At 39.7% G+C, this 18,691-nt stretch overlaps 1 long non-coding RNA gene across 1 annotated transcript in view; it reads left to right on the top strand.

Annotated features, from left to right (window-relative positions):
- LOC309811716 overlaps positions 1–18,691 on the top strand; it is a 39,561-nt gene that overhangs the window by 11,762 nt on the left and 9,108 nt on the right. The window contains exon 3 of the long non-coding RNA XR_014295235.1: positions 869–942. This is a non-coding gene — a long non-coding RNA (uncharacterized lncRNA). The remainder of the gene's footprint in view (positions 1–868; positions 943–18,691) is intronic.

Below are 18,691 nucleotides of genomic sequence, written 5' to 3'. Positions count from 1 at the left end.
GCCGGTGAGGGGCCTGACCCTGTGCACTAGGGTGAGGGGTTCACTGCTGGTGGCCCCCAGCCCTCACCCCACATAGGCCCAAAGTTACCCCAAAGTTCTCTTGAGTCACAAATGTTGGGATAGAAATGAGAGCCAGATAAGGGCAGCCGAGGCCTCTGCCTGGCAGATGCTTCAAAGGCTTTCTGCTTGAAAGGGCAAGCCTCACGGCCCACCCCAGGAGCTGGCTGTGTCTCCAGGCCCAGCTCCCCAGCCCCTCCTGTCCAGAGGGCGCTGGCCGCCTCCTCCTTTTGAGTATGACCAGTGCTGGGGTAAGGGCCTGGTAGCAGAACTGGCCCTCTGTCCCCCTAAACAAGCACAGTCAGGAAGGGCACAAGGAAGGCCCAGTGCCAACTGGGTCCACTGTCAGGGAGAACAGCTCTCCCAGCTGCTTATCTGAATTTGCATTCCTCTCCAGGCCTCTGCCTATGCAGGCCCACAGGGCTTCCCTGGCTCCTCAAACCATACTGATTTAATAGAGCTTAATGTGGCCCAACTTTCATGCCACATCTATAACCCTCTCTGAGGGGCTGAGGGTGAGGGCACAGAAAAACTTTTGATCAGTGAATCAGATATGGAGGTTTACTAAGTGCATAGGATAATGCTATTTTATTACTTTGTTAAAAATATTTAATTAGTTAATGCAGTCACATGTATTAAAGTTCAAAAGGGCATTAAAAGGGACATTTTCCTCTCACCTGTGTTCCCAGCCACCAGTACCCTATTCCTAGAAGCAAATACTGTTACTGGTTTTTCATGTATTTTCCTATCAATATGTTATGGCAGACACTGTTGGTTGAACCTTAAAATCCATTCTGTTTTCTTTTTTTAGGGATAGAGTCACCAAAGTTTGGCAACATATAAAGCCATCCATGAGAAAGACTACACTTCCCAACCACTCTTGCAGTTAAGTACAGGCATACCTCATTTTATTGAGCTTCACTTTATTGTGTTTTTTACAAATTGAAGGTTTGTAGGAACCTGCATCAAGCAAGGCTATAGGTACCATTTTTCCAACAGCATTTGTTCACTTTGTGTCTCTGTATCACATTTTGGTAATCCTCGCAATATTTTAAATTTTTTCATTATTATTAGATTTGTTATGGTGATCAGTGATCTTTGATGCTACTATTGAAAAAAGATTATGACTTGCAGAAGGCTCAGATGATGGTTAGCAATTTTTGGCAATATTTTTTAATTAAGGTATGTACACTGTTTTCTTTGACATAATGCTACTGTACACTTAACAGACTACAGTATAGTGTAAACATAACTTATATGCACTGCAAAACCAGAAAATTCATGTGACTTGCTTTATTGCTTTATTGCTATATTTACTTTATCGCAGTAATCTGAAGCTGAACCCACAGTATCTCCAAGGAATGGATGTATGGCCCTTAGTCCTGGCCAATGGGATGTGAGCAAAAGTGATATGTGCTTCTTCCAGGTCATACCTTAAGGGAAAGAAGTATGTTTAGCATTTGACAAAATTCAACATCCTTTCATGATAAAAACTCAACAAATTAAGTATGGAAGGATTATTCCTTACCATAATAAAGGCCATATATGACAAGCCCATAGCTAACATCATACTCAATGGTATAAAGTTAAAAGCCTCTCCTCTGAGATCAGGAACAAGACAAGGATGACCACCATCACCATTTCTATTCAACATAGTACTGGAAATCTTAGTCATAGCAATTAGGCAAAAAAAAGAAATAAAACTCATCCAAATCAGAAAGAAAGAAGTAAAAGTATCTCTGTTTGCAGATGACATGATATAGAAAACCCTGAAGACCACCAAAAAAACTGCTATAACTGATAAATGAATTCAGTAAAGTTGCAGGATACAAGATCAACATACAGAAATCAATTGCATTTCTATACATTAACAACAAACTATCTGAAAGAGAAAGAAAGCTGTCTAAGCTTTCTAAGTTAATACACATCTAAGCTAATAGACATCTATAGAACACTCCATACAACAACTGCAGAATACATTCTTCTCAAGTGCCTATGAAACATTCTTCAGTAGAGACCATATGTTAGGCAATCAGATAAGTCTTAAAAAATTAAAAGAATTGAAATCATACAAAAAGTTTGTTTTCTGACCACAATGGAATGAAATTAGAAATCATTACCAGAAGGAAATTTGAGGAATTTACAATTATGTGGATATTAAACAACATACTCCTAAATAACCAAGAGGTCAAAGAAGAAATCACAAGGGATATTAGGAAATATTTTGAGATTAATGAAAACAAAAACACAGCATACCAAAATTTATGCAAACAACACAGTGCTCAGATGGAAAATTATAGCTGTAAACATCTATATTTTAAAAAGAAAGATCTCAAATCAATAGCCTAACCTTACACCTCAAGATACTAGAAAAAGAAGAGCAAACCAAACCAGACACAAACAGAAGGAAGGAAATAATAAAGATTAGTGCCAAAATAAATGAAATAGAGAGTAGAAGAAATATAGAGAAGAAATCAACAAAACCAAAAGTTGATTCTTTGAAAGGATCAACAAAATTGACAAATCTTTAGCTAGACTAGTAACAAAGTAAAAGATTCAAGTTGTTAAAATCATTAATAAAAGAAGGGCCATTATTTTATTTTCAGAAATAAAATGATTATAGCAAAAAAATAAAGCAATTGCATTGACAATAACATCCCCAAAAAACAATAAAATATTTAGGAATAAATTGAACCAAGGAGGTGAGAGACCTGTACACTGAGAAGTATAAGACATTGATGAAAGAGACTGAAGAAGACACAAATAATAAAAAGGAAAAAGAAGAAGACACAAATAAATGGAAAGATATTCCATATTCCTGGATTGGAAGAATTAATATTGTGAAAATGTCCATCCTGCCCAAAGGAATTTACAGATTCAATGCAATCCCCATCAAATTTCCAATGGCATTTTTTAAGAATATAGGAAAAACTATTCTAAAACCCCAAATAGCCAAAGCAATCCTAAGAAAGAACAAATCTGGAGGCATCACATTTCCTGAATTTGCACTATATTACAAAGCTATAGTAATCAAAATAGTATGGTACTGGCATAAAACAGGCACATAGACCAGTGGAACAGAATAGACAACAGATGACATGATAATCTATGTGGTTTTAAAATGGATATCAAGTTGAGGAAGATCCCCTCTTTTCCTGTTTACTGAGGAGTTTTATTATGAGTAGGTTTTGGATTTTGTCAAATGCTTTTTCTGTATCTATTGATTTGATCATGTGGCTTTTTTCTTTAGCCTGTTGATATGATAGGTTACATGAATTGATCTTTGAATGTTGAACCAGCCTTACATACTAGGATAAATCCCACTTAATTGTGGTGTATAATTCTTTTTATATATTGTTAAATTTGATTTGCTAATATTGTGTTGAGGCTTTTGCATCCATGTTCATGAGAGATATTGGTCTGTAGTTTTCTTGTAATGGCTTTGTCTGGTATTGGTATTAGGGTAATGCTGGTATCATAGAATGAGTTAGGAAGTATTCACTCTGCATCTATCTTCTGAAAGAAATTATAGAAACTGGTATATTTTCTCATTTATTTATTTATTCATTTATTTTTGGCTGCGTTGGGTCTTTGTTGCTGCGCATGGGCTTTCTCTAGTTGCAGTGAGCAGGGGCTACTCCTAGTTGCAGTGCATGGGATTCTCGTTGTGGTGGCTTCTCTTGTTATGGAGCACGGGCTCTAGGCGCGTGGGCTTCAGTAGTTGTGGCACATGGGCTCAGTAGTTGTGGCGCACGGGCTTAGTTGCTCCGCAGCATGTGGGATCTTCCTGGACCAGGGCTCAGACCCCTGTCCCCTGCAGTGGCAGGCAGATTCTTAACCACTGTGCCACCAGGGAAGCCCGAAAATTGGTATATTTTCTTCTTTAAATGTTTGGTAGAATTCACCAGTGAACCCATCTGGGCCTAGTGCTTTATGTTTGGAAAGTTATTAATTATTGATTCAATTTCTCTAATAAATATAGGCCTCTTCAAATTGTCTATCTCTTCTTGTGTGAGTTTTGGCAGATTATATCTTTTGTGGAAATGGTCCATTTCATCTGGTTATCAAATTTGTGCGTATAGAGTTGTTCATAGTATTTCCTTATTATCCTTTTAATGGCCATGGGATCTATAGTGATGTCCCTTCTTTCATTTCTGATGTTAGTAGTTTGTGTCCTCTCCCTTTTTTTCTTAGTTAGCCTGGCTAGAGGCTTATCAATTTTATTGATCTTTTCAAAGGATAAACTTTTGGTTTAGTTGATTTTCTCTATTGATTCCTATTTTCAATTTACTTGATTTCTGTTCTAATTTTTATTTCTTCTTTTCTTCTTACTTTGAATTTAATTTACTCTTCTCTCTCTAGTTTCTTAAGGTAGAAGTTTAATTATTTATTTTAGATCTTTCTTCTTTTCTAATATGTGCATTCAGTGCTATAAATTTCACTCTAATCACTGCTTTCACTGTACCCCACAAATTTTGTTAAGTTATATTTTCATTTTCATTTAGTTAAACATATTTTTGAGATTTCTTCTTTGACCCATGTGTTATTTAGAAGTGTGTTGTTTAATCTTCAAGTATTTGGGGATTTCCAGCTATCATTGTGTTATTGATTACTAGTTTAATTCCATTGCAGTCAGAGCAGACACTGTATGATTTCTTTTCTTGAAGAACAGAAGTTACGTTTGATGGCTCAGACTATGCTCTATCTTGGTAAGTGTTCCATGTGAGCTTGAGGAGATTGTATATTCTGCCGTTGGACAAAGCAGTCTATCAATGTCCATTATATACATTTGATTGATGACTGTTGTTGATTTCAACTATGTCCTTACTGGTTTTTTGCCTGCTGGATCTATCCATTTTCTGATAGATGGGTGTTGAAGCCTCCAACTGTAATGATGGATTCATCTGTTTCTCCTTGCAGTTCTACTGATGTTTGTCTCATGTATTTTGATGCTCTGTTGTTAGGCACATACATATTAGAATTGTTTTGTCTTCTTAGAGGATTTACCCCTTTATTGTTATGCAGTGCCCTTCTTTTTCCCTGATAGCTTTCTTGCTCTAAAGTTTGCTCTGTCTGAAATTAATATAGATACTCTGCTTTCTTTGGATTAGTGTTAGCATTGTATGTATTTCTCCATCCATTTTTTTTTCTTTTAATATTTTATAAATAAATAAATTTATTTATTTATCTATTTTTGGCTGCGTTGGGTCTTTGTTCCTGCACGTGGGCTTTCTCTAGTTGCGGCGAGCCGGGGCTACTCTTTGTTGAGGTGTGTGGGCTTCTCATTGCGGTGCCTTCTCTTTGTTGCAGAGCACGGGCTCTAGGCACACGGGCTTCAGTGGTTGTGGCATGTGGGCTCAGTAGTTGTGGCTCGCGAGCTCTAGAGCACAGGCTCAGTAGTTGTGGCGCACGGGCTTAGGTACTCTGCAGCATGTGAAATCTTCCCAGACCAGGGCTCGAACCTGTGTCCCCTGCATTGGCAGGCATATTCTTAACCACTGTGCCACCAGGGAAGTCCCCATTTGTTTATAATGTATACATGTCTTTATATTGAAAGTAGGTTTCTTGTAGATAACATATAGTTGGGTCTTGTTTTTTGGTCCACTCTTGACAATCTTCTTTTATTGGTGTATTTCAAACATTGACATTTAAAGTGATTATTGATATAGTTGGATTAATTTCTACCATATTAGTTTTTATTTGTTGCCTTTTTTATATTGTTCCTATTTTTGTCTTCCACTTTTTTGCTGTCTTTTATAGTTTTAATTGAACATTTTATATGATTCTGTTTTCTTTCATTTCTTAGTATATCACTTATCCTTCTTTGTTTACTTTTTTTAGTGGTTGCCCCAGAGTTTGCAGTATACATTTGCAATTAATCCAAGTCCACTTTCAAATAACACTATACCACTTCATGGTGCAGTGTACCTTGTAATAATAAAATAATTACAATTCCTGCCTCCCATCCATTGTATCATTGCTGTCATTCATTCACTTATACATAGCATATATATAAGCATACATAATTGAATATATTTTTACTATTATTATTTTAAACTTATCTGTTAGATCAATGAAGAATAAGAAAAATAAAAATTTTTATTTTTCCTTCACTTATTCCTTCTCCAATGCTCTATTTTCTTTATGTAGATCTGAGTTTCTGACTGTATCATTTTCCTTCTCTCTGAAGAACTTCTTTTAACATTGATTGCCATGCAGATATACTGGCAACAAAGTCCCTCAATTTATGTTTGTTTGAGAAAGTCTTTACTTCTCCTTCATTTTTGCCAGATACAGAATTCAATGTTGGTGGTTTTTTTCCCCCAACACTTTCTTTCTTTCTTTCTTTCTTTTTCTTTCTTCCTTCCTTTCCTTCCCTCCCCTCCCCTCCCCTCCCCTCCCCTCCCCCTCCCCTCCCCTCCCCTCCCCCTCCCCTCCCCTCCCCTCCCCCTCCCCTCCCCTCCCCTCCCCCTCCCCTCCCCTCCCCTCCCCTCCCCTCCCCTCCCCTCCCCTCCCCTCCCCTCCCCTCCCCTCCCCCTCCCCTCCCCTCCCCCCCTCCCCTCCCCCCCCTCCCCTCCCCTCCCCTCCCCCTCCCCTCCCCCTCCCCTCCCCTCCCCCTCCCCTCCCCCTCCCCTCCCCTCCCCCTCCCCTCCCCTCCCCCCTCCCCCTCCCCCTCCCCCCTCCCCCTCCCCCTCCCCTCTCCCTCCCCTCTCCCCTCCCCTCCCCTTCCCCTTTCCTTTTTTTTTTTTTTTTTGCGGTATGCAGGCCTCTCACCGCTGTGGCCTCCCCCGTAGCGGAGCACAGGCTCCGGATGCGCAGGCCCAGCGGCCATGGCTCACGGGCCCAGCCGCTCCGCGGCATATGGGATCCTCCCAGACCGGGGCACGAACCCGTATCCCCTGCATCGGCAGGCGGACTCTCAACCACTGCGCCACCAGGGAGGCCCCCCTTTCCTTATTTATTCTATTTTTTTGGCTGTACTGTGCAGCATGTGGGATCTTAGTTCCCTGACCAGGGATCAAACCTGCGCCCCCTGCAGTGGAAGCACAGAGTCTTAACCACTGACCGTCAGGGAAGTCCCTCCCCCAACACTTTAAAAATTACACTCTACTCTCTTCTTGCTTACATGGTTTCTGAGGAAAAGTTGGATGTAATTCTTACCTTTATTCTTCTATACGTAAGGTGTTTTTTCCGCTAATTTTTCGAGAATTTTTCGTTTTGATTTTCTGCAATTTTTATATGATATACCTAGGTGTAGAGTGTTTTATGTTCTTGTTGTTTTGTTTTTGCATTTATCCTGCTTGGTGTTCTCTGAGGTTCCTGGTTCTGTGGTTTGGTGTCCGACATTAATTTTGGGGAAATTCTCAGTCATTACAGCTTCAAACATTCTTTTCTTTCTCTGTTTTCCTTCTGGTATTCCCATTATGCATATGTTACACCTAATTTTTAGTTGTCCCACAGTTCCTGGATATTCTGTTCTACTATTTTCAGTGTGTGTGTGTGTTTTGTTTTTGGTTTTTTTTTTGCTTTGCTTTTCAGTTTTGGAAGTTTCTTTTTTTTTAATTTTTGAATTTTATTTCATTTATTTTTTATACAGCAGTTTCTTATTAGTTATCTATTTTATACATATTAGTGTATATGTCAATCAAAATCTCCCAATTCATCCTACCACACCACTGCCCCCGCCACTTTCCCCCCTTGGTGTCCATATGTTTGTCTCTACATCTGTGTCTCTATTTCTGCCCTGCAGACGGGTTCATCTGTACCATTTTTCTGGGTTCCACATATATACGTTAATATACGATATTTGTTTTTCTCTTTCTGACTTACTTCACTCTGTATGACAGTCTCTAGATCCATCCATGTCTCTACAAATGATCCAATTTCGTTCCTTTTTATGGCTGAGTAATATTCCATTGTATATATGTACCACAACTTCTTTATCCATTCATCTGTCGATGGGCATTTAGGTTGCTTCCATGACCTGGCTATTGTAAATAGTGCTGCAATGAAGATTGGGTGCATGTGTCTTTTTGAATTATGGTTTTCTCTGGGTATATGCCTGGTAGTGGGATTGCTGGATCATTTGGTAATTCTATTTTTATTTTATTTTTTTTTTTTTTTAAGGAACCTCCATACTGTTCTCCATAGTGGCTGTATCAATTTACATTCCCGCCAACAGTGCAAGAGGGTTCCCTTTTCTCCACACCCTCTCCAGCATTTGTTGTTTGTAGAGTTTCTGATGATGCCCATTCTAACTGGTGTGAGGTGATACTTCATTGTAGTTTTGATTTACATGTCTCTAATAATTAGTGATGTTGAGCAGCTTTTCATGTGCTTCTTGGCCATCTGTATGTCTTCTTTGGAGAAATGTCTATTTAGGTCTTCTGCCCATTTTTGGATTGGGTGGTTTGTTTTTTTAATATTGAGCTGCATGAGCTGTTTATATATTTTGGAAATGAGTCCTTTGTCCATTGGTTCGTTTGCAAATATTATCTCCCATACTGAGGGTTGTCTTTTCATCTTGTTTGTAGTTTCCTTTGCTTCACAAAAGCTTTGAAGTTTCATTAGGTCCCATTTGTTTATTTTTGTTTCTATTTCCATTACTCTAGGAGGTGGATCAAAAAAGATCTTGCTGTGATTTATGTCAAAGAGTGTTCTTCCTCTGTTTTCCTCTAAGACTTTTATAGTGTCTGGTCTTACATTTAGGTCTCTAATCCATTTTGAGTTTATTTTTGTGTATGGTGTTAGGGACTGTTCTAATTTTATTCTTTTACATGTAGCTATCCAGTTTGCCCAGCACCACTTATTGAAGAGACTGTCTTTCCTCCATTGTATATCCTTGCCTCCTTTGTCAAAGATTAGTTGACCATAGGTGCGTGGGTTTATCTCTGGGCTTTCTATCCTGTTCCACTGATCTATATTTTTGCTTTTGTGCCAGTACCATATTGTCTTGATTACTGTAGCTTTGTAGTATAGTCTGAAGTCAGGGAGTCTGATTCCTCCAGCTCCATTTTTTTCCCTCAAGACTGCTTTGGCTATTCAGGGTCTTTTGTGTCTCCATACAAATTTTAAGATTTTTTGTTTGAGTTCTGTAAAAAATGCCACTGGTAATTTGATAGGGATTACATTGAATCTGTAGATTTCTTTGGGTAGTACAGTCATTTCCACAATATTGATTCTTCCAATCCAAGAACATGGTATATCTCTCCATCTGTTTGTGTCACCTTTGATTTCTTTCATCAGTGTCTTATAGTTTTCTGAGTACAGGTCTTTTACCTCCTTAGGTAGGTTTATTCCTAGGTATTTTATTCTTTTTGTTGCAATGGTGAATGGGATTGTTTCCTTAATTTCTCTTTCTGGTCTTTCATTGTTAGTGTATAGGAATGCAAGAGATTTCTGTGCATTAAGTTTGTATCCTGCAACTTTACCAGATTCATTGATTAGCTCTAGTAGTTTTCTGGTGGCATCCTTAGGATTCTCTATGTATAGTATCATGTCATCTGCAAACAGTGACAGTTTTACTTCTTCTTTTCCAATTTGTATTCCTTTTATTTCTTTTTCTTCTCTGATTGCCGTGGCTAAGACTTCCAAAACTATGTTGAATAATAGTGGTGAGAGTGGACATCCTTGTCTTGTTCCTGATCTTAGAGGAAATGCTTTCAGCTTTTCACCATTGAGAATGATGTTTGCTGTGGGTTTGTTGTATATGGCCTTTATTATGTTGAGGTAGGTTCCCTCTATGCCCACTTTCTGGAGAGTTTTTTGTCATAAATGGGGGTTGAATTTTGTCAAAAGCTTTTTCTGCATCTATTAAGATGATCATATGGTTTTTATTCCTTAATTTGTTAATATGGTGTATCACATTGATTGATTTGCATATATTGAAGAATCCTTGCATCCCTGGGATAAATCCCACTTGATCATGGTGTATGATCCTTTTAATGTGCTGTTGGATTCTGTTTGCTTGTATTTTGTAGAGGATTTTTGCATTTATATTCATCAGTGATATTGGTCTGTAATTTTCTTTTTTTTTTTTCTTATCTTTACCTTGTTTTGTTATCAGGGTGATGGTGGCCTCATAGAATGAGTTTGGGAGTGTTCCTTCCTCTGCAATTTTTTGGAAGAGTTTGAGAAGGATGGGTGTTAGTTCTTCTCTAAATGTTTGATAGAATTCACCTGTGAAGCCATCTGGTCCTGGACTTTTGTTTATTGGAAGATTTTTAATCACAGTTTCAGTTTCATTACTTGTGATTGGTCTGTTCATATTTTCTGTTTCTTCCTGGTTCAGTCTTGGAAGCTTATACCTTTCTAAGAATTTGTCCATTTCTTCCAGGTTGTCCATTTTATTGTTATAGAGTTGCTTGTAGTAGTCTCTTAGGATGCTTTGTATTTCTGTGGTGTCCATTGACACTTCTCCTTTTTCATTTCTAATTTTATTGATATGAGTCCTCTCACTCTTTTTCTTGATGAGTCTGGCTAAAAGTTTATCAATTTTGTTTATCTTCTCAAAGAACCAGCTTTTAGTTTTATTGATCTTTGCTGTTGTTTTCTTTGTTTCTATTTCATTTATTTCTTATCTGATCTTTATGATTTCTTTCCTTCTACTAACTTTGGGTTTTATTTGTTCTTCTTTCTCTAGTTCCTTTAGGTGTAAGTTTAGATTGTTTATTTGAGATTTTTCTTGTTTCTTGAAGTAGGCTTGTATTGCTATAAACTTCCCTCTTAGAAATGCTTTTGCTGAATCCCATAGGTTTTGGATCATCGTGTTTTCGTTGTAATTCGTCTCTAGGAATTTTTTTATTTCCTCTTTGATTTCTTCAGTGATCTCTTGGTTATTTAGTAACGTATTGTTTAGCCTCCATGTGTTTGTATTTTTTATGTTTTTCTCCCCATAATTGTTTTCTAATCTCCTAGCGTTGTGGTCAGAAAAGATGCTTGATATGATTTCAATTTTCTTAAATTTACTGAGGCTTGATTTGTGACCCAAGATGTGATCTGTCCTGGAGAATGTTCCGTGTGCACTTGAGAAGAAAGTGTGATCTGCTGTTTTTGGATGGAATGTCCTATAAATATCAATTAAATCTCTCTGGTCTATTGTGTCATTTAAAGCTTCTGTTTCCTTATTAATTTTCAGTCTGGATGATCTGTCCATTGCTGTAAGTGAGGTGTTAAAGTCCCCCCACTATTATTGTGTTACTGTCAATTTCCTCTTTTATAGCTGTTAGCAGTTGCCTTATGTATTGAGGTGCTCCTATGTTGGGTGCATATATATTTATAATTGTTATATCTTCTTCTTGGATTGATCCCTTGATCATTATGTAGTGTCCTTCCTTGTCTCTTGTAACATTCTTTATTTTAAAGTCTATTTTATCTGATATGAGTATTGCTACTCCAGCTTTCTTTTGATTTCCATTTGCATGGAATATCTTTTTCCATCCCCTCACTTTCAGTCTGTATGTGTTCCTAGGTCTGAAGTGGGTCTCTTGTAGACAGCATGTATATGGGTCTTGTTTTTGTATCCATTCAGTGAGCTTGTGTCTTTTGGTTGGAGAATTTAATTCATTCATGTTTAAGGTAATTATCAATATGTATGTTCCTATGACCATTTTCTTAATTGTTTTGGGTTTGTTTTTGTAGGTCCTTTTCTTCTCTTGTGTTTCCCACTTAGAGAAGTTCCTTTAGCATTTGTTGTAGAGCTGATTTGGTGGTGCTGAATTCTCTTAGCTTTTGCTTGTCTGTAAAGCTTTTGATTTCTCTGTTGAATCTGAATGAGATCCTTGCCGGGTAGAGTAATCTTGGTTTTAGGTTCTTCCCTTTCATCATTTTAAATATGTCATGCCACTCCCTTCTGGCTTGTAGAGTTTCTGCTGAGAAATCAGTTGTTAGCCTTATGGGAGTTCCCTTGTATATTTTTTGTCATTTTTCCCTCGTTGCTTTCAATAATTTTTCTTTGTCTTTAATTTTTGTCAGTTTGATTACTATGGGTCTCGGCGTGTTTCTCCTTGGGTTTATCCTGCCTGGGACTCTCTGCGCTTCCTGGACTTGGGTGGCTATTTCCTTTCCCATGTTAGGGAAGTTTTTGACTATAATCTCTTCAAATATTTTCTCGGGTCCTTTCTCTCTCTCTTCTCCTTCTGGGACCCCTGTAATGCGAATGTTGTTGGGTTTAATGTTGTCCCAGAGGTCTCTTAGGCTGTCTTCATTTCTTTTCATTCTTTTTTCTTTATTCTGTTCCACAGCAGTGAATTCCACCATTCTGTCTTCCAGGTCACTCATCTGTTCTTCTGCCTCAGTTATTCTGCTACTGATTCCTTCTAGTGTATTTTTCATTTCAGTTATTGTATTGTTCATCTCTGTTTGTTTGTTCTTTAAATCTTCTAGGTCTTTGTTAAACATTTCTTGCGTCTTCTCGATCTTTGCCTCCATTCTTCTTCTGAGGTCTTGGATCATCTTCACTATCATCGTTCTGAATTCTTTTTCTGGAAGGTTGCCTATCTCCACTTCATTTAGTTGTTTTTATGGGGTTTTATCTTGTTCCTTCATCTGGTACAAAGTCCTCTGCCTTTTCATTTTGTCTGTCTTTCTGTGAATGTGGTTTGTGTTCCACAGTCCGCAGAATTGTAGTTCTTCTTGCTTCTGCTGTCTGCCCTCTGGTGGATGAGGCTCTTCAGTTTTGGAAGTTTCTATTGAGATATCCTCAAGCACGGAGGTTCTTTTCTCAGCTGTGTCCAATCTATTTGAAAGCTCATCAAAGGCATTCTTCGTTTCTGTTCCAGTGTTTTTTATCTCTAGCTTTTCTTTTTTATTCTTTCTTAGAATATCCATCTCTCTGCTTACACTGTCTATCTGTTGTTTCTTGCTGTCTACTTTATCCATAAGAGCCCTTAGCATAGTAATCATAGTTATTTTAAATTCCAGATATGATAATTCCAGTCATCCCTGCCATATCTGAGTCTGGTTCTGAGGCTCATTTTTGTCTCTTCAAACTATGATTTTTGTCTTTTAGTATGCTTTGTAATTTTTTTTTTTTTGATTGCAGGGCATGGTATACTGTGTAAAAGGAATTGCTGTTTAACAATTTAGTAATGTGGGAGTGGGGTGGAGGGAGTGTTCTTAGTCCTGTGATTAAGTCTGAGTCTTTTACTGAGCCTGTGCACCTGGACTGTGAACTTCCCAAGTGCTTCTTAGTATCCCATCCCCGCATAAGTGGGACAGGTTGGCTAGAGTGGGCTGTAGGTAGGGATTTCCCTTCTCCCACATTGAAGGCTAGAGCCTGCTGGAGTAGGGTATTTCTTTTCCCCCATGCCAGCTAGGCTCTGGTTAGATAGCTCTGGCATATTTCAAAATGGTTGCTTTTCCCCTCCCCCTGCCAGAAGCATGAGGGGATTTTTCTCCAATACTTACTGTGAGAACCTGGTCAAGTTTCTGGAGGTAAAACTCACAAAAGTGTGGGGACTCCCTATGACTTAGTCCCCTGGAGTTTTTGACTCAAAGAGTTGCCCCCACTGAGCCTCCAGCAATTCATCAATTACAGTTTAGGTATTCCTGTCCTAGAATTGGTGCCCACAGAGGTTTCTACACATGGATTTGTGCTTCAGTAAGTTGTAATTCTCTGTATTAGCCTGTTGGACTCTCCACTTTGGGGGCCAGCAGTTTTCCCTGTTGCCTCATTTCTTTTAAAGATCTAAGAAGAGTTGTTGATTTTCTAGTTTTTTACTTGTTAGGATAGAGTATTAACTTCCAAGCTCTTTACATGGGGGGACTGGAAACTGGAATTCTGTTAACCTTTTATTGATATGTAGGAACTGGTATTTGAAAAACCACCCTTTTGTAGTTTGAATTGCAAGTGTTTCTTCCCCATTGTTTATTGGCCTTTTGACTTTTCTTATGGCTGTTTTTGCCATCCAAGCTCTATTATTTATTGAGGAACAGGCTCTATACTGGGTGCTGAGGAAACCAGGATGAACAAGATCAACAATTCCCTGCTTTCTTGGAATGTCCAGTCCATTGATCCAAGGAGGGCTGGTTCTGTAACAACAGCATAGAGATCTGGGCTATAGGTTTGACCTGATGAACGAATCATACGAATTATATAGGGCTTGTAGCTACCAAATCTAGAATAGCCCATAGATGACACAGATGAAGAAATAGGCCTAGAGAAGGAAGAGACCAGCACAAGGTTTCATAGCAAATTGGTGTCCCAGCTCTGGAGGCTTAGTTCAGAGCTCTTTTCTCTCCATCAGAAAGCTGCTCCTGACCAGTTTGGGTCCTATAACATCATCTCCCCAGAATTCTGTTTTCCCCCGTAAAGTGAGGGGTAGGATCAAGATTTTAACTGACTCAGTCTGTAGTGAGGGAGCATTTGGAGTAGGAAATGGAACCAGAATGTCTTGCTGGATGTAGACAGTAGTTCGAGGCATCATCTGCTGGGAGGAAGCTTGTAAGGAGCTGCCCTATGGACTGAGCCAGAGAGGCATTTCCAGGGACTTGCCACTGGCCACACTGCGACCACTCCCATTCTAGCTAGGCTGGACCAGCCCTGAGCAAGTACTTCTGTAATGAGAAACTTCTCTCATCAACTCTTTGGTTACTGTGAAGCAACAAAGATAGGATAAGTGCTTATTTCTTTATTCTTTTCCAGGTTTTAAAATGAATTGACTTCTTAGTATCATCCAATGATTTTTTTATTTTTCAAAGATCATTATGAACTTATGGATTTAAACATATCTGATATGTTTTAATCCATTTTAACTAAAGATGCTCATATTGTCCCATCTTTAGCAAGAAAGAACCTCTTCAAGGTGGATCCTGGGTCCTTTCTTTCTACAAGCCTTCAGTAGTGTTTGGGAGCTCGCTTGACAACCGATATGACAAGATGTTCTAGGCTCATCTTGTCCATTCTCTGCCCTAAGCTTGTAATCAGCCATTTCTCTGAGGAGGTCCTTGGATGTTAGAAGACCACAGTCTGGGCTCACCTGCCTCTTGGGAGAGTTTCTTCATGTTTCCTGGCTGAACAACATGGAAATTAGGGCATGGGTGTCTCTTGCCTAGCTCTAAAACAGATACTCTATTCAAGCCTTAGATATAAAAGGGGAAAATTCCTTGTACTTCTCTAAGATATCACAGTTGTTTCTCAATTTAAGGCAGTGGTTTTCCACCTTGCCTACATACTAGAACCCCCTAGGGAGCTTTAAAAAAAATACTGGATCCATCCTGGATGCATGCCCAGAGATTCTGGTTTAACTGGACTAGGATCTGGCCTGGGCAATAGAATTTGTAAAAGTGTGAAGCAACCAGATGGTGTGGAACCCTGGCTGCACATTGTTTATCATTCCATATGTGTTTTTACACTTTACTGCCTTGTGTATGGAGTTTTAAAGGTTACTGTTGTGCAGTTTTAAAAATTTATATAAATTGTATCCTACTGAGTATACCACCGGGAGCTTGTTTTTACCTAGCATTGTTTTGATGCATCCCAGTTGATACTTACACCTCTGGTTCATTCATTGTAACTGTTATAGCTGGTTAAAACCTTCCTTCTACACCATCATTTTCTGCTCTCTTTTGCTGCAAAATTCATATGCAGTTAGTGATTCAGGTCAAAAACCTTGGAGTCATCCTTGACTCCTCTTTTTTTTATGTCCCAAATCCATTCATTTGGAAATCCCCTTAGCTCTGTCTTCAGATATATCTGACAATTTCTCATCACCTCCACTGCTACCACTGGGTTCCAGCCTTCATAATCTTTTGCCTGGATTATTGCAGTAGCATCCTAAGTGGTCTCCCTGGTTGATCTCCTATAATTGATTGTCTCAAAGCAGTCAGGATAATATAAATCAGATCATTCCTCTTCTCAAAACCCTCCAATGGATTCCCATTTCTCTCAGTAAAATCAAGTTTTACCTGGGCCTGCCAGAACATGGCATGCATTTCTATCATCTCACCACCTTCTGATCTTGTTACTGAGTCCAAGATCGTACCACTCGCCGCCACATTGTCAGGCCAGTAAGTCGAGAGAGGAGTTGTTGGGGCAAGGAATAGCAACTTTATTCAGAAAGCCAGCAGACCAAGAAGATGGTGGACTAGTGTCCCAAAGAACCATCTTACCCGTTAGAATTTGGACTTCTTTTATACTAAAAGGGGAGGCAGGTAGCTGGTTGTTGCATACTTCTTGATGCAGGAATCCTTTGTTCTTGCAGCTGTCCACAGAGGTCTGGTTACACTGTTCCTGTAAATTTCCAACAAGATAATTGCTATTTTCTACTCTGCAACATTTTTTTTTTTAATTTTTGGCTGCGTTGGGTCTTTTTTGCTGCACGCAGGCTTTCTCTAGTTGTGGCGAGCGGGGGCTACTCTTTGTTGCAGTGTGCAGGCTTCTCATTGTGGTGGCTTCTCTTGTTGCGGAGCACGGGCTTTAGGCGCACAGGCTTCAGTAGTTGTGGCTCACGGGTTCTAGAGTGCAGGCTCAGTAGTTGTGGTGCACAGGCTTAGTTGCTCTGCGGCATGTGGGATCTTCCCGGACCAGGGCTCGAACCTGTGTCCCCTGCATTGGCAGGCGGATTCTTAAGCACTGTGCCACCAGGGAAGTCATATTCTACAACTTTTTAAAGGTCAAAGCCTTAAGAATGGGCTATCCTGTATACTTCAGGCTGTAGGCAACATTCTTTTACAAAGGTGCAGAGCCAGCATGACTAAGCACAGGCCACAGAGCACAAGAGTTAGCGCTAAAGGAATAGATCCAGTATGGAGTCAGGCTTGTTCTTCTGTTACAATCTCATCTACCTCTGCTCCTCACTCATGTTGCTGTAGCCACATTCGCTTTCTTTTTGTTCCTTGAACATAATCCCAACCCCACCTCTGGACCTTTGGATTTGCTGTTTCCTCATTGATCTGAAAAGGGTACTGCTTTTGAGAAATCAGTGTATTGGGGAAAGGAACACAGAATCAGGAAAACAAAACAGACCAGCCTCTCACCTGTTTTCCCATGCCAATTTACTTTTCCTCTGGTTACCTCTTGGTTCAGGGGCTTGATCCTATCTGAAATGACCTCTTTACACTGGCCACCTACCCAAATCTTCTCCACCTTGAAGGTTCAGCTCCAGCCCAGGCTCCCTCTACATCCATGTCCATACCATCCCTGACCCTTGCCATCCAAAGACTATTTTCCAAAACTCATCAGAGATTACCAGGGGCAGCCTGGTTCTAGGTAATTTCTCTTAAGTTGTGAGCGCTGGTCTTCTAGACTTGATGCTAAGTTCTTTTAAGATGGTTCTCAACTTTGGTTGCATATTGGAATCACCCAGGAGCTTTAAGAAATGTTGTTGCCTGAGTCCCATCCCTGAGATTCTGATTTAATGGGCCTGGGTGTGTGGCTGGGACGTCAGAATTTTTTAAAACCCCCTCAGGTGATTCTACTGTGCATCCATTTTGAGAACCATCAGCTTTCCTACAAGGACTGTCTCTTGTATTCTCTCGGTAGTTTGAATTATTATGGATTCTCGATTAGTTTATAAAATAAAGAGAACCTGCTAATGCTTGTCAAAGGCTAATCACAGCGATCAGTCCCCCCACCTGCTTTCTGTAATTTTCCACTACTCTGACTCTGCTCAAGCCCCCGCTTTCTCCCCTCCCACTTCTTCATTTTCCCTTTAAAATTCCAGTCACCTTTGTACAGAGCCTGCCTGAATTCAGTTCTATATTGAGGGCTCTCCCCTAACTACAGGAGTTACCAAGTAAAATCTGTCTACACTGCCTTTAACTAGTGTTTGGCTTTTCTTTAACCATCTCCATTTAACAAGATCCTTAGGTGATCTGCATGTATATGAAAATTGGAGAAGCACTGTTTCATAATATTTATCATTCCCTAAATGACTTCTAATAAACATCCCTCAATTATAGACAGGAATTATTATGCCCATGAGAGATTAGGGTCAGAGCTTTGCTCAAAGTCACACAGTTAAACTAGAACTTGAACCCACCTCAGAACTCAGTCTGGTGCTCTTTCCATAATGCCATGCTAACTGGGGAAAGACACAATGTACGTAAAGACCCAGGAGTAAAACAGCTGGTGAAGGAGATCACAATAATAAGGTTCCTCTCTAAACATCCATTGCAGCAATGTCCTTGCAGGTTCTGCTCTTCTTTGGTTGCAGGAGAACTGTTTCAGAATCAAGTGTCTTCTAGGCACCAAAGAATTCTCATCTGGGGGCTTCCCTGGTCGCTCAGTGGTTAAGAATCTGCCTGCTAACGCAGGGGACATGGGTTCGAGCCCTGGTCCGGGAAGATCCCACATGCCGCAGAACAACTAAGCCCATGTGTCACAACTACTGAGCCTGCGTGCCTAGAGCCCGTGCTCTGCAACAAGAGAAGCCACCGCAATGAGAAGCCCACGCACTGCAACGAAGAGTAGCCCCTGCTCGCCACAACTAGAGAAAACCCGTGTGCAGCAACAAAACCAAACACGGCCAAAAAAAATAAAATAAATAAATTTAAAAGAATTCTTATCTGGGTTATCCTATCAATAGCTGCAGTCCCAGAGATCACAGCTACTGGGGGCTGAGTCACTGTATTGACCCTCTTCAAGTACTAAAGAGCGCTGCCTCAACGTCTGCAGGAGCCCAGCACTTCAGGG

Source organism: Mesoplodon mirus, assembly GCF_964341445.2.
Source record: "Mesoplodon mirus genome assembly, chromosome: 2".
NCBI lineage: Eukaryota > Metazoa > Chordata > Mammalia > Artiodactyla > Ziphiidae > Mesoplodon > Mesoplodon mirus.
This window is presented reverse-complemented; position numbering and strand designations above follow the sequence as displayed.